Source organism: Pinus tabuliformis, chromosome 7 (assembly GCF_031772625.1).
Source record: "Pinus tabuliformis cultivar Carrire ecotype Pingquan chromosome 7, CPIR1, whole genome shotgun sequence".
Lineage (NCBI taxonomy): Eukaryota > Viridiplantae > Streptophyta > Pinopsida > Pinales > Pinaceae > Pinus > Pinus tabuliformis.
The window spans coordinates 1258554413-1258567264 of NC_142293.1; the positions used below are offsets into that span (position 1 = coordinate 1258554413).

General features: G+C 36.1%; 1 protein-coding gene across 4 annotated transcripts in view; it reads left to right on the plus strand.

The window, feature by feature from the left end:
* Positions 1–307: 307 nt before the first annotated feature.
* Positions 308–12852, plus strand: part of LOC149251966 (uncharacterized) — a 66360-nt gene continuing 53815 nt past the window's right edge. For 2 of the 4 annotated variants that reach the window (XM_089456599.1, XM_089456600.1), the window contains exons 1-2: positions 308–1535; positions 1650–1766. The gene's annotated coding sequence lies outside the window, so the exon portion shown is untranslated. The remainder of the gene's footprint in view (positions 1536–1649; positions 1767–12852) is intronic. The other 2 variants (XR_016266031.1, XR_016266032.1) reach the window with 2 other exon arrangements.

Consider the following 12852-nt stretch of genomic DNA (forward strand, 5'->3'; position numbering starts at 1 on the left):
TCTTATTATACTACATCCACGAGGATTTTTAAATTATACCATTTATTCTCCACGTAACCTTTTTTCTATTTATTATTTATTTTAATTAATATTTATTATATCTCTACCAACATAGCATAAATCAATCGATAGCTGTATCAAACTGAGTTCAAATCTTAATTTTGGTTTTGAAATTCCAACGCTCCAGTTTGTCCGCCATCATAATTTGTTTGTTTGTAGGTGTTGGTAAGAAAATTCAAGTGGTTATTGGTAAGTTTTATAGGTGTATCTGATCGGCCTATCATTCTAGAACTATCGATATGTCTGGGCTAGATCAGGACTGAGTGGATATGAGGTGAGATGTCTGGGTTTGTTCAGAACTGGGTCGATATGAGGTGAGAATTGTTGCTTCAGTGGATTTCGCTGAAGTGGCGAAGTGCACTTTCAACAGAGATTGTCATTGCACCTGCTAGTAAAATCTTTCTGGGCCACAATAGAAGAAAATCCCTATCAAACTAATCTCAGTACGTTTCCCATGCGAGAAATGTCATGTCAATTTGGGTTGCCGCAACCCATCCAGTTTCGTTCATCCCGTCTCTTAGAATTTCTGGTTTTTTGTGATCCCAACGCCATTAGCCGCATTAATTCCATTGAATGCGGTTCCCGGAGGCAAAAAATATATAATTTCAGTTATCTCGAGAATCACATGATCGATATCAATTGCGGGCTCCATTCCATATCCAGTCCCCCTGGGCCCTGGCTTCGCCCTCGTTCACACGCAAATTAATTATTCCTATTTAGCCCCATTTTGATGCAGGCTACGAGCCAAAATGAAAAAGTAGTCATCTTACTTTATTTACGGATGGCCCTGTCTGCCGCAGATTCCTCTTTGACAAAAAATTGAACTTCACGACCCATCCAGTTTCGTTTATTTACGGACCGCCCTATCTGCGACAGATTCCTCCTTAACAAAACTTCGCGACCCATCCAGTTTCGTTCATCCCGTCTGTCTGAATTTTATGCATTAAGCCCTAGCAGCTATTGGGAGTTTCCCGTGATGGAATCCGTGGAAAAAATTGAGGTTAAATCTTGATTTGTATTATTTAAAATGGTTTTTTAACTGCATATTTGGATTCAGGGCCCTTAAAAACCCTGGGACGCTTTGATTGTGCAGAAATTAGTTATCAAACTTGCGATTTCAATAAATTGCTGCCGGATTTTGACCGGAAAAACCCACCTGAAAACTTCCAAAAAGTCTTTTAAAGACAACTCCGCCCCTATTTTCCCTTCTAGAAGAACCCGCTCTCAGACCCAATTTTTCATATCTCTTTTCATACAACATCTCGAGGCGCGATGAATTAGAAATTTCATGAAAGAAACGATGTTAGGGATTTTATCTCTACCGGAGTTTAGATGTGAGTAATTAAACGATTGATGTGAGTAATTAAATGATTGAAATACAGGTAGGAGATGCGATCACTGACCTTTCCAAAGGAAACATTTGCCAATATTGCCATCATCGGTGTCCATCCTCCATAGGGCCGCCAGGGTTAGAGGTATGGCGGGAAGTGATTTATTTTTGAGCATATTATACCTTGGAATCTGGATGTCGGCCTCTGTTCTATTGATTTCTTATTTCTGTGTTTGTTTTGGGTTTCCGCGTGTTGCAGAGTGCAACCATAGATGAATTTTGGCTTGGAGTATTGAGGATCATCAAATCTCAGGCCTTCCCTCTCGTTCAGACCTCAAGTGCCCTGTTTGCTTGAATCATGCCAATATAATTATCGGTGAGTTTCTTGTGTTTATAATTGTTTGAAGTAAATTTCTTGGAAAACCTTCAGATTTTCGAATACAAACAAAAGGTGCATGAACCTAATCAGAATATGAATTTAGTAAACAAATCTGAAACAAGATTCATTCATGTATGGAGAAATTTCAGTTTATGGGGTTTTGATTCATGGATTCAGCAACGATTTCCTGGTCTCCTTAAAATTGATTTGATTATGGAGTGTGGGTTGTTTTTCTGATCCCCACTTGCATGTTTTATTTTTATGTTCTTCAATGCATCAAAATCATTTATATCAAGCATTCAGAATATATTGCATGGTAGTGATCTTTCACCTCCACTCGGTATGAGTTCTCTCTGTTGATTTCCCTCGACATGATAATAGCATAGCCCTATGATGCATTCCTATGATCTTTTCACTTCTCTTTCAACTCATTCCAGTTACAGAAACAACCTAACCACTCACCTGGATCTAGGATATGCGGTTATTCCCATTTTTGCTGTCCTTTACTCGAGTGTAGCATCTGATTTTCGAGTTCCACAATCCCCTGAATCGCATAAGCAGCTCAATCCATGAGGATTAGATGCTTGCCCAACCCAACAAGTGGAGTGGGTGGTACTGAACCCGACCCGATTGATTATGTTGATGAAGGCACCTTCCTGGGTTTCAAGGCTTCTGCCAAAAGGGTGGGTAAGCACAATGGGTCCTGACTTTACACTTATGGTTGCTTACCTTGAATGAAAGCAGTTAGATCAATAACAGCCAGCCAGTCAAATAGATGTTCTTTCGGGGTTGGTGATCCCAGCCCGGGGGTTAAATTTGACAGGTGCCCCTACCCATCAAGGAATTTTTTAATGACGGTTTTATTTTAAAACCGCTTTTCACATGACTTTTAATATTCACTTTTACCTTGCATAATATTTTTAAATGTCTTGAAGCTCCAACACTGTTCTGACCTCAAGTTTCATTAAAATTTTAGAAATTAAGCAGGCATAAGATGTCTTGACTCCCACTCAAGGCTGGAATTTGATTTTTTCCTTTAATAGACAATTCACCTATCAAATTCAGGTAAAAGTTTCACAAAACCATTAACTTTCTTTGTTAAAATTTGCAAAAACGATCAACAGAGTTACAAAAACCATCGACAGTTTGCTTTTGAAATTCCTATTCTCGCCATGACTAATTTCTTGAGATTTTGAACAACTTACGTAACACTAAATACATCTAAGACATTCACACGATGACCACTAAATACGTCTAAGATGTTCACACGATGAAGAAGTAAAACTGAAAGTAACAACATGAACCTCTGATTCAATCGACTTGGGTTTGATGAAGGGCACACAGGAAAGTTTGTTGATTTTGTTTGGTGCCCATAAGATGCCCTAGCAGGATCAACAAAACTGAACTGGATTCACTTAATTCAAAAATTATTTCATGTTGTAATGTACTTCGTTAAAGATTCAAGAAGTGAGATTACAAAAATAACAACTTTCACAATAAAAACAGACGGTTCATTAGATTTCATCTTTTTAATTCATATTTTATTTTAAAAAGGAATGATTCGGTTACCATCTGTCGCCATTTCCAATAATTGCAGAAACCAACTTCTGTTGATTAAATTCTTGTTGGGAGCTTCTAGTTCTCTACCATGTTCTGTGGAACACACACATAGCCAATAAGAGCTTGATGGAAGCTTGGCCATAAATACCTCTGTTTGGTCCCCAAGCTTACAACTCAATCCCCTTTAGCCTGATACCATCAAATTAGAGTGAGTAGAGCTTGGAAGTGCCACACAAATGAGAGTTTTTGGTGAATTTTTGTAAATCTAAGGGCTTTGTAGTTTTCACTCTTTTTTTTATCTGATCATAGGCTTTTTTGTGTTGCTTCTTTCAGGCTTTTGTTTTCATTGGGAAGCATTTGTTTTGTAATTGGGATTGTATATTGGGCATGTTGAAAGTCGTTGGATGATTCCCGGGAGGTTATTTGGGAGAAATCAAGACTTTGCATAATGCACAACTCAGAGCAAAGGCTGAATTAATTCGGCATTGCGCAGTGGTTTTGTTGTAAGGGATGGTGCGCGATCAAGGGTCAGAGTTTTCATTGTTGTGTTCGACAGATTCTAGCATTTTGTTAGGCTTGCTTATGAATTTTGGAAGCGTAGCAGAAAGTCTAGTATCAGATGTGAGTAGCACCAATGGCTGGAGGTATGATTTATTGGGTATTAAAGTTTTTCATTCTTTTAAGTGTTTGTTCTGCATTATAGAATCGTTATTGTACTTACATTTGGTATCAGAGCAATTTTTATCTCTGCCTTGGTGTTTATAGACATGTTTGGCTAAATATCATATTTTGAGAATTTTCAAAATTAAGGCATTTATTTGGAAATATGTCTATTTTTTGCTCAATTTTTATGATTATAATATTTATTTGGTTTAATTATATGCAATTTGGATAATTGTTGTACGATGCTCGTATTTAATATGCAGGAATGATTATTTCTGTTCTAAATTAAAACATGCTATTTTGGATGAGTATACGAGACCCATCGTTGAATGTTATGCATGAATATTATAGTTTTATTTATGCAAATTATCATTATTCTCATATCAAGCTAATTTTTATGCATAAAAGAAATAGTGTCTAATGATCCATATAATTTCTAATTGATTAGAGAATAGTCACAGAATCTCTAATTAAATAATATTATATATTATGATTGATTAGGATCACATAAAGAATATTTAGACATTAATTAATTATACTAAATATAATAAATTTTATCTCACAAGAATTTTTATTCTATTTATATAATTAATTAGGATAAAATATTCATAACTTATCCATGGGAATTATGAATTAATAGTTTTATCATAAAGTTCAAATCTAAGATAGAATTTATATCAAATTATAATCATAATAGCTTTTAACATAAAGAACAATTGAATCTGCTTGAATTGAAAATTTAGTCCACAGGCAATTTGTATGTCATCAGATTCAATTTTAAGCATGATTTACATTGGTAAAGCATGAAATTTTATTTAGGTCTCAAATTTAACATAAGCATGTGATCTTTAATTTTATGCAATTGTACAACCTGCAAGTTTCTCTAAAATTTGTTGTGATATCCTTAAACTTAAAGGAGATAACTATAAGGTCTAGAAGGAGAGCCTTCTCCTTCATTTGGGGTGGATGGACATAAACTATGCTATTATGAAAGATGAACCACTAGCACTCACTAATACCAGCACTGTAGCGGACATCACGCTTTATGAATGATGGGAGCGATCTAATCACCTAAGCATGATGTTCATTAAGACTAAAATTTCAGCTGGTATTCGTGGTTCCGTTGATCAGCATGAAAAGGTCTGAAACTTGCTGAAAGCCATTGATGATCAATTCATCGCTTCAGACAAGGCACTAGCAAGCACCCTAATTATGAAGTTCTCATCCCTAAGGCTCACCAGTGTGAAAGGTGTATGCGAGCACATCATGCAAATGAGGGACACTGTGGCTCAATTAAAGAAACTCGAGGTTGAAATATCAAAGTCCTTCCCTGTGCACTACATCATGAACACCCTTCCACACCAATACAGACCCTTCAAAATCTCATACAACACACATGAGGATAAATGGTCGATTAATGAACTCATGATCATGTGTGTTCAAGAAGAAGGGAGACTGGTGATGGAATTGGGAAAAGTGTAACGCTGGGAACCCGAGGAAAGGGAAAATCTCAATCCAATCAGAAAGGGAAAGGTAAAGTACCTCCCCAAGCCAATATCAAGAAGGATTCCAAGTGTTTCTTCTATAAAAATAAGGGACACATGAAGAAGGAATGCGCCAAATTTTAGAAATGGATTGCGGACAAAGGTAATCCAATATTGTTTGTTTGTTATGAATCTAATATGGTTAATGTCAATATTAACACCTGGTGGGTTGATTCTGGATCAACAATTCACATTTCGAATTCCTTGTAGGGTTTTCAAAACCTAAGGAAGCCAGTGGGAAGTAAGCAAAGTATCTTATCAGGAAACAAGATGGGCTCGCATGTGGAAGCTATAGAAACATGCTATTTAACTTAGTAGTGGCTTTGTTTTAGAATTAGAAAATACCTTTTATGTTCCAAGTTTTCTAGAAACTTGATTTCAGTTTTAAGGTTTGTACCTTTTGGATATTCCTTTAACTTTTCATAAACATCCTTCAGTTTATTTTATAAATCTGATTGTGTTGAGAATGGTATTTTGTCTAATGGTCTTTACTGCATTAATTTACAAAACAATGTCACTTATGATTCAATGCATGTTCACACTAGCACTAAAAAATGTGTTATTAATGAAGATTCCTCTAAATTATGGCACCAAAGACTAGGTCATATCTCCATAGAAAGAATTAAAAGATTGGTAAATGAAGGGGTACTTAATACTCTAGATTTTACTGATTTTGAGACTTGTGTGGATTGCATAAAGGGAAAGCAGACCAACAAGTCAAAGAAAGGTGCCAATAGGAGTTTAGACATATTAGAGATCATACATACTGATATATGTAGTCCAGACATGGATTCACATGGTCAGAGATACTTCATCTCTTTTATAGATGATTACTCACGATATATGTATCTCTACATGCTTCGTAAAAAGAACGAAGCATTAGATGCCTTTAATATCTTTAAGACCGAAGTAGAGAAACAATGCAGCAAGCAAATTAAGATTGTGAGATCAGATAGAGGTGGAGAATATTATGGTAGATACACAAAAGATGGACAAGCACCTCGGCCATTTGCAAAATTTCTTCAAGAGCATGGGATTGTTGCCCAATACACCATGCCTGGTTCACCCGACCAGAATGATGTAACAAAATGAAAAACCGAACATTATTGGACATGGTGCGAAGTATGCTTAGCAGCTCCAATCTTCTTAAATCCTTGTGGACTAAAGCACTTAAGATGAAAATGTATATATTAAACCGAGTTCCAACCAAGGCTATTCCTAAAACGCCATTTGAATTATGGAAAGGTTCGAAACCGAGTTTGTGACATATATGCGTTTGTGGATGCCCGTCTGAAGTAAGAATATATAATCCACAAGAGAAGAAGCTGGACCCAAGGACCATTAGTGGGTATTTCATTGGATATGTTGAAAGGTCTAAAGGTTACAAATTTTATTGTCCATCTCACAACACTAGGATTGTGGAATCAAGAAATGCAAAGTTTCTTGAAAATGACTTGATCAGTGGGAGCGATCAAACTAGGAACATAGTTTTTGAGAAGGACCATTCAGAATCTCAACCCTCCACCTCAAGTGATAGATAGATTATTGTTCACAGCACCCCTCAAGTACAAATTGGTGTTTAACAACCAATTGTTGAAGTTCCACAAGCTGCTGATGACATTCCAGTAGATCAGGTAGTTCAAGAGTTGCCAAGAACTTTTGAACAAGAAGTTGAACCACATACTTCTCAGGAAGATGATGGTACAACATTAAGAAGATCTATTAGACCAAAGAGATAAAAAATTCTCGATGACTATGTTGTGTATCTGTAAGAATCTAACTACAACATTGGAGCCAAAAATGATCCCAAGTCTTTTTCACAAGCCATGAGTTGCAAAGAATCAGAATAATAGTACGATGCCACAAAGGAAGAGATGAATTCTATAAAGAGTAACGAAGTCTGGGATCTTGTTGAGTTGCCTAATGGTGCAAAAGCCATTGGATGTAAATGGGTCTTTAAGACAAAGAAAGACTCATTGGGCAACATTGAGAGATACAAGGCAAGACTCGTTGCTAAAGGATTCGCTCAGAAAGAAGGAATCGATTACATGGATACTTTCTCTCCTGTATCTAAGAAAGATTCCTTGCACATTATTATGGCATTAGTAGCCCATTTTGACTTGGAGTTGCAACAAATGGATGTGAAAACGATATTTCTCAATGGAGATCTAGAGGAGGAGGTTTACATGAAACAACCTGAAGGATTCCCCTCTAGTGATGGTGAGCAATTGGTTTGCAAGCTCAAAAAATCATTATACGGTTGAAAACAAGCATCCCACCAATGGTATTTGAAATTCCATAATGTAATTTCTTCATTCTGTTTTGTAGAAAACATTATGGATCAATGTATATACCTAAAAGTCAGTGGGAGTAAAATCTGTTTTCTTGTTTTATATGTGGATGACATTTTGCTAGCAACCAATGATAAGGGTTTGCTACATGAAGTGAAACAATTCCTCTCTAAAAATTTCAATAAGAAGGATATGGGTGAGGCATCTTATGTCATTGGCATTAAGATCCATAGAGACAAATTCCGAGGCATCTTGGGCCTGTCTCAGGAAACCTATATTAATAAAATTTTCGAGAGATTTCAAATTAAGGATTGTTCACCAAGTGTCACTCCCATTGTGAAGGGTGATAGGTTCAATTTGAACCAATGCCCGAAGAACGACTTTGAAAGGGAACAAATGAAGAACATTCCATATGCTTCTGCTGTCGTAAGCCTAATGTATGCTCAGGTCTACACAAGACCTGACATTGCATTTGTAGTGGGAATGTTGGAACGATATCATAGTGATCCAGGTTTAGACCACTGGAGAGCTACAAAGAAAGTAATGAGGTACCTTCAAGGAACCAAAAACTACATGTTTATGTATAGATGGATGGACAATTTGGAAGTAATTGGCTACTCAGATTTTGACTTTTCTAGATGTGTTGATTCATGCAAATCAACATCAGGATACATTTTTATGATGGCCGGTGGAGCTATATCATGGAGGAGAACCAAGTAGACCTCGATTGCTACTTCCACTATGGAAGCTGAGTTCATCTTCTGTTTTGAGGCTATTTTACATGGTGTATGGCTTAAGAGTTTCGTTTCTGGGCTTAGAATTATGGATTCTATCTCTAAGCCATTGAGAATGTATTGTGACAATTCAACTATTGTTTTTATGGCTAAAAACAACAAAAGTGGGAGTCGAAATAAACACATCGACATTAAGTATTTAGCTATAAGAGAAAAGAAAAGAAAGTAGTCATTGAGCACGTCAGCACTGATTTGATGATCGCTGATCCTTTGACTAAGGGCATGCCACCATTAAAATTCAAGGATCATGTAATAAATATGGGACTTGGTTCCATTATGTAGTTTTTCATTATATGGACAATGTTATTTTAATGAAATTCTTAATTATTGTGATGTTTCCTCATATTTATGTGCACCTTAATTTGATTTGAGAGAATTCATCTGTATAGGACCAAGAATAAACATAAGGTTTATTTATTAAGAAATTGTTGCCACATAAATTATAATAGAAATAAATACATAATCATATATGGAAGATAATACGCGTCATTAGAGGACTTATCGCCATGATTCATGTATCTATTACTTAATACATATTATGAATGGGTCTTAAGATGAGACATTAAGATTGGAAGTATGGACCAAGTGGGAGAATGTTAGCTCCCACAACGGCCGTCGATGATTCGGTTACCATCTGCCGCCGTTTCCACTAATTACGGAAACTAACTGATGTTGATTAAATTCTTGTTTGGAGCTCCTGGAGTGGTCCATTACTCCCTCTGTAGTTCTCTACCATGTTCTGTGGAACACTTGACACATAGCCAACAAAAGCTTGATGGAAGCTTGGCTATAAATACTTATGTTTGGTTCCCAAGCTTACAACTCAATCCCTTCAGCCTTACACCATCAAATTAGAGTGAGCAGAGCTTGGAAGTGCCACACAGATGAGAGTTTTTGGGTGAACTTTTGTAAATCTAAGGGCTTTGTAGTTTTCGCTCTATTTTTTATCCGATCATAGGCTTTTTAGAGCTGCTGGTTTCATGTTTTTGTTTTCATTGGGAAGAATTTGTTTTGTAATTGGGATTGTATATTGGGCAAGTTGAAAGTCGGTGGATGATTCCTGGGAGGTTATTTTGGAGAAATCAAGACTCTGCATAATGCACAGCTCAGAGCAGAGGCTGAATTGATTCGGCGCTGCGCAGTGGTTTTGCTGTAAGGGATGGTGCACAATCAAGGGACATAGTTTTCATTTTTGTGTTCGACAGATTCTAGTGTTTTGTTAATCTTTCTTATAAATTTTGGAAGCGTAGCGGAAAGTCTAGTATCGAAGTGTGAGTAGCATCAATCGCCGGAGGTATGATTTATTGAGTATTAAAGTTTTTCGATTCTTTTAAGTGTTCGTTCCGCATTCTAGAATCGTTATTATCCTTACAGCATTACCTAAATTAGCTGCATGTCAGAGGACTCTGAATCAAGAGAAGAATTTGAGAGTATTCTGAATAAAAAACCATCAAAACTTACATCAGAAATGAACAGAAAATTCACACAAAAAATTATGTCAAAATAACCCATCAAACATCAAAGAACCTCAAAGAAAGCACTATTTTAACCCTACACATTCCAAAATTTCTCCCAAACCTACCTTCAACTTAGTACAAAATTTCAATTCTCAACTACCAATGTATTTGATTTTTTTTAAGCAAATTAATTTTAAATTAATATCTACTACGGTCACAACATAAAATGAGCATCCTGTAAAATTTAATTACAAGGAAACATGTGTCCGATGTCAAAATATAAATAGAAATGTAATGACTTCTTGTTAAACATCATACTGAATCACACCTTTCCAGGTGAAGAAAAGGTCAGAAAGCCTAAAGCGCAATTTCTTTATCGAGGACTAGCCGGTGGATTTGTGACACCTAGGAGAGGACCTTGCCCAGGCCGAGGACCTTCCTCTAGGTTTCTAAACCACTTGTGGAGGTTCACGTTTGCGACGTTCAATCTGAGATCAAACACATACAACATGACAGTGAATGGCAAAGGACACGCAGTACTGCATCTTTGTGTAAAGCTTTAGAAGCATGTATCTACCGCAATTGGAGCAACAAATTAACTTAACATGGCCATGCCCATCCTTGTTGAGGCTGTCATTCTTTGTTTTGAAAGACATGGTGAAGAATGTGCACCAAAAAACCTGTGCACTTTCTCTTCTCCTTCTGGCATAACGACTGTCTTCATGGGTACCATGGAGAACTAAAATATCGAACAAAGCCAAAGACCCTGCAGTGGATTTTGATGAAGTCCAAGGTTCAGGTAAGGGTTTTACACATCAAAACGTAAAGAGAAAAACAATATTTTGCAGGAGGAAAATGATTTTGTAACCTCATCCTTACCGTTGTGTAAGCAATTCTAAATCCATTGTCAGTTATTGCTGCTTAATTTGCTTGGAATTGGCGTTGGATTGAAGCATAGTTACCAAGTTCGAATTCGATTCGATACGATAAAAATTTGAATGAAAAAAATTCAATTCGCAAAAAATTTGATAATAGACATCATAAAAACATTTTTTTTATTAAATTTTTCTCAATTTATTTTGAATTATGAATATTTTTTATTAATTTTAAATAATATAACAATCTTAGAAATAAAATTATCTAAAAAATTTACTATTCATCTTTTCTCTCCAAAACATCAATCCTTCCATAAATAAAAACTAATTACTTAAAATTAAGTTACTTCACACATTTCGGTTTCCAAGATTGAAAAAACAGAAATTTTCTAATATCAATTTTACCTTCTATTTTGTTCTGCCTTTTTAACTTTTTATTTTTCTTCTTTATATATGCCATCTAAACTCTATTTATTTCTATTCATAGAATCTTATAACAAAGAAAGAATAAGCTACTTTCACTTATTTTCTGTTTCTTTTCTAAATTGAAGATTGAAAAAACAGATTTTTCCTAATTTCACTGATATTTTCAATTTTTGTTTTCTCTATTCGAGCAAGGGAAATTAGAAATGTTCTCTAATCGGTGGAAATACTACGAGTCTCACCCTCCTTAATAATACCAAGTCCATCCACGTCAGTTCTATTATTTGGGAGAAGAAACCAAAGCTAATATATTTCCCTCGAATCGAATTTAACCGTATTAATCACCGAACCGAATCGAACTGCCGAATATTCAAATTTTTCAAGCCGATTCGGCCAAATTTGGTAACTATGGATTGAAGGGCCGGAAATTCCTGTTATGAACACAGGGTGCTTGACATTGCATACGAAAAGGGAAAGATTAGAGAAATATTTGGAAAAAACAGAGGAGTGTGCCTTCTTCCTCATTAAATTTGTGAACATGTAGCAACCTGAGTAGGTGAACCCTGATGCACATTGACTCTATGATCTTGCTAGATCCTCCAACCATGTGACAAATCAACCCAGTGTAAATGCATTATATATATATATATATATATATATATATATATATATAATTTGAAACTTGTGATTTCTATTCATGCTTGTCATTATGACAGTTTTCCAAATTATTTACAAGTCAACAATGACATGCGTATTTTAAAATGAACTGTATTTCATGGTTAAAAAAGGCAAATACGTGTAAACGGGCATCAATTTTAAAGCCTGTCCCAGCCTTAGGTGAACAGGTTAATCGTACAGGTCAGTGAGTTGGCCAAGCCATGGGTCAGTGAGCTTAGGAGATAGTACCAACCCAGCTAGTGTGCAGGAGGTCTAATAGAGTTAGTGGAGGTATTCTCCCTAGCAGGCAAGGTAGGCGAGGACACATCTTTTTGGAACGATTCAAATTTCTATTACATGGTTTGGCGTCATTTCTTTATTCAACCATCCTGTTTCGTTTCATCTCCCAACCAGTTGGCGGCTTGGTTTTCACTCTTTCCGAAAGGACGAGAAGCAACGATATGGCGGGTATTACTAATACATAGCTAGCCTTTGAATTCTTAGCTTTCTAGTTTTATTGCTGATATCTGTGATCTGTGTTGGTGGGAATTGCCCCTATGATGGAAGAGTTATTTAATGTTTTCTTCATCATTTTGGTAGATGATAAGGTAATCACATATTCAATTATGTAAATTTTAAGCTCTTTTATTGGACTGATGTTATAAATTTTCAAATATTTAAATGAGAAGTCATATTGCTTCGAGGAATGAAATGGTCACAGCTCGCAAGCCACCGTAAGAAGCGTGTGCCTGCATTTCGTTTGAGGTTGCTAGGATTTCTACAACCTTGGAGTGATGGCCTAAAAGTGCAGATTCCGCT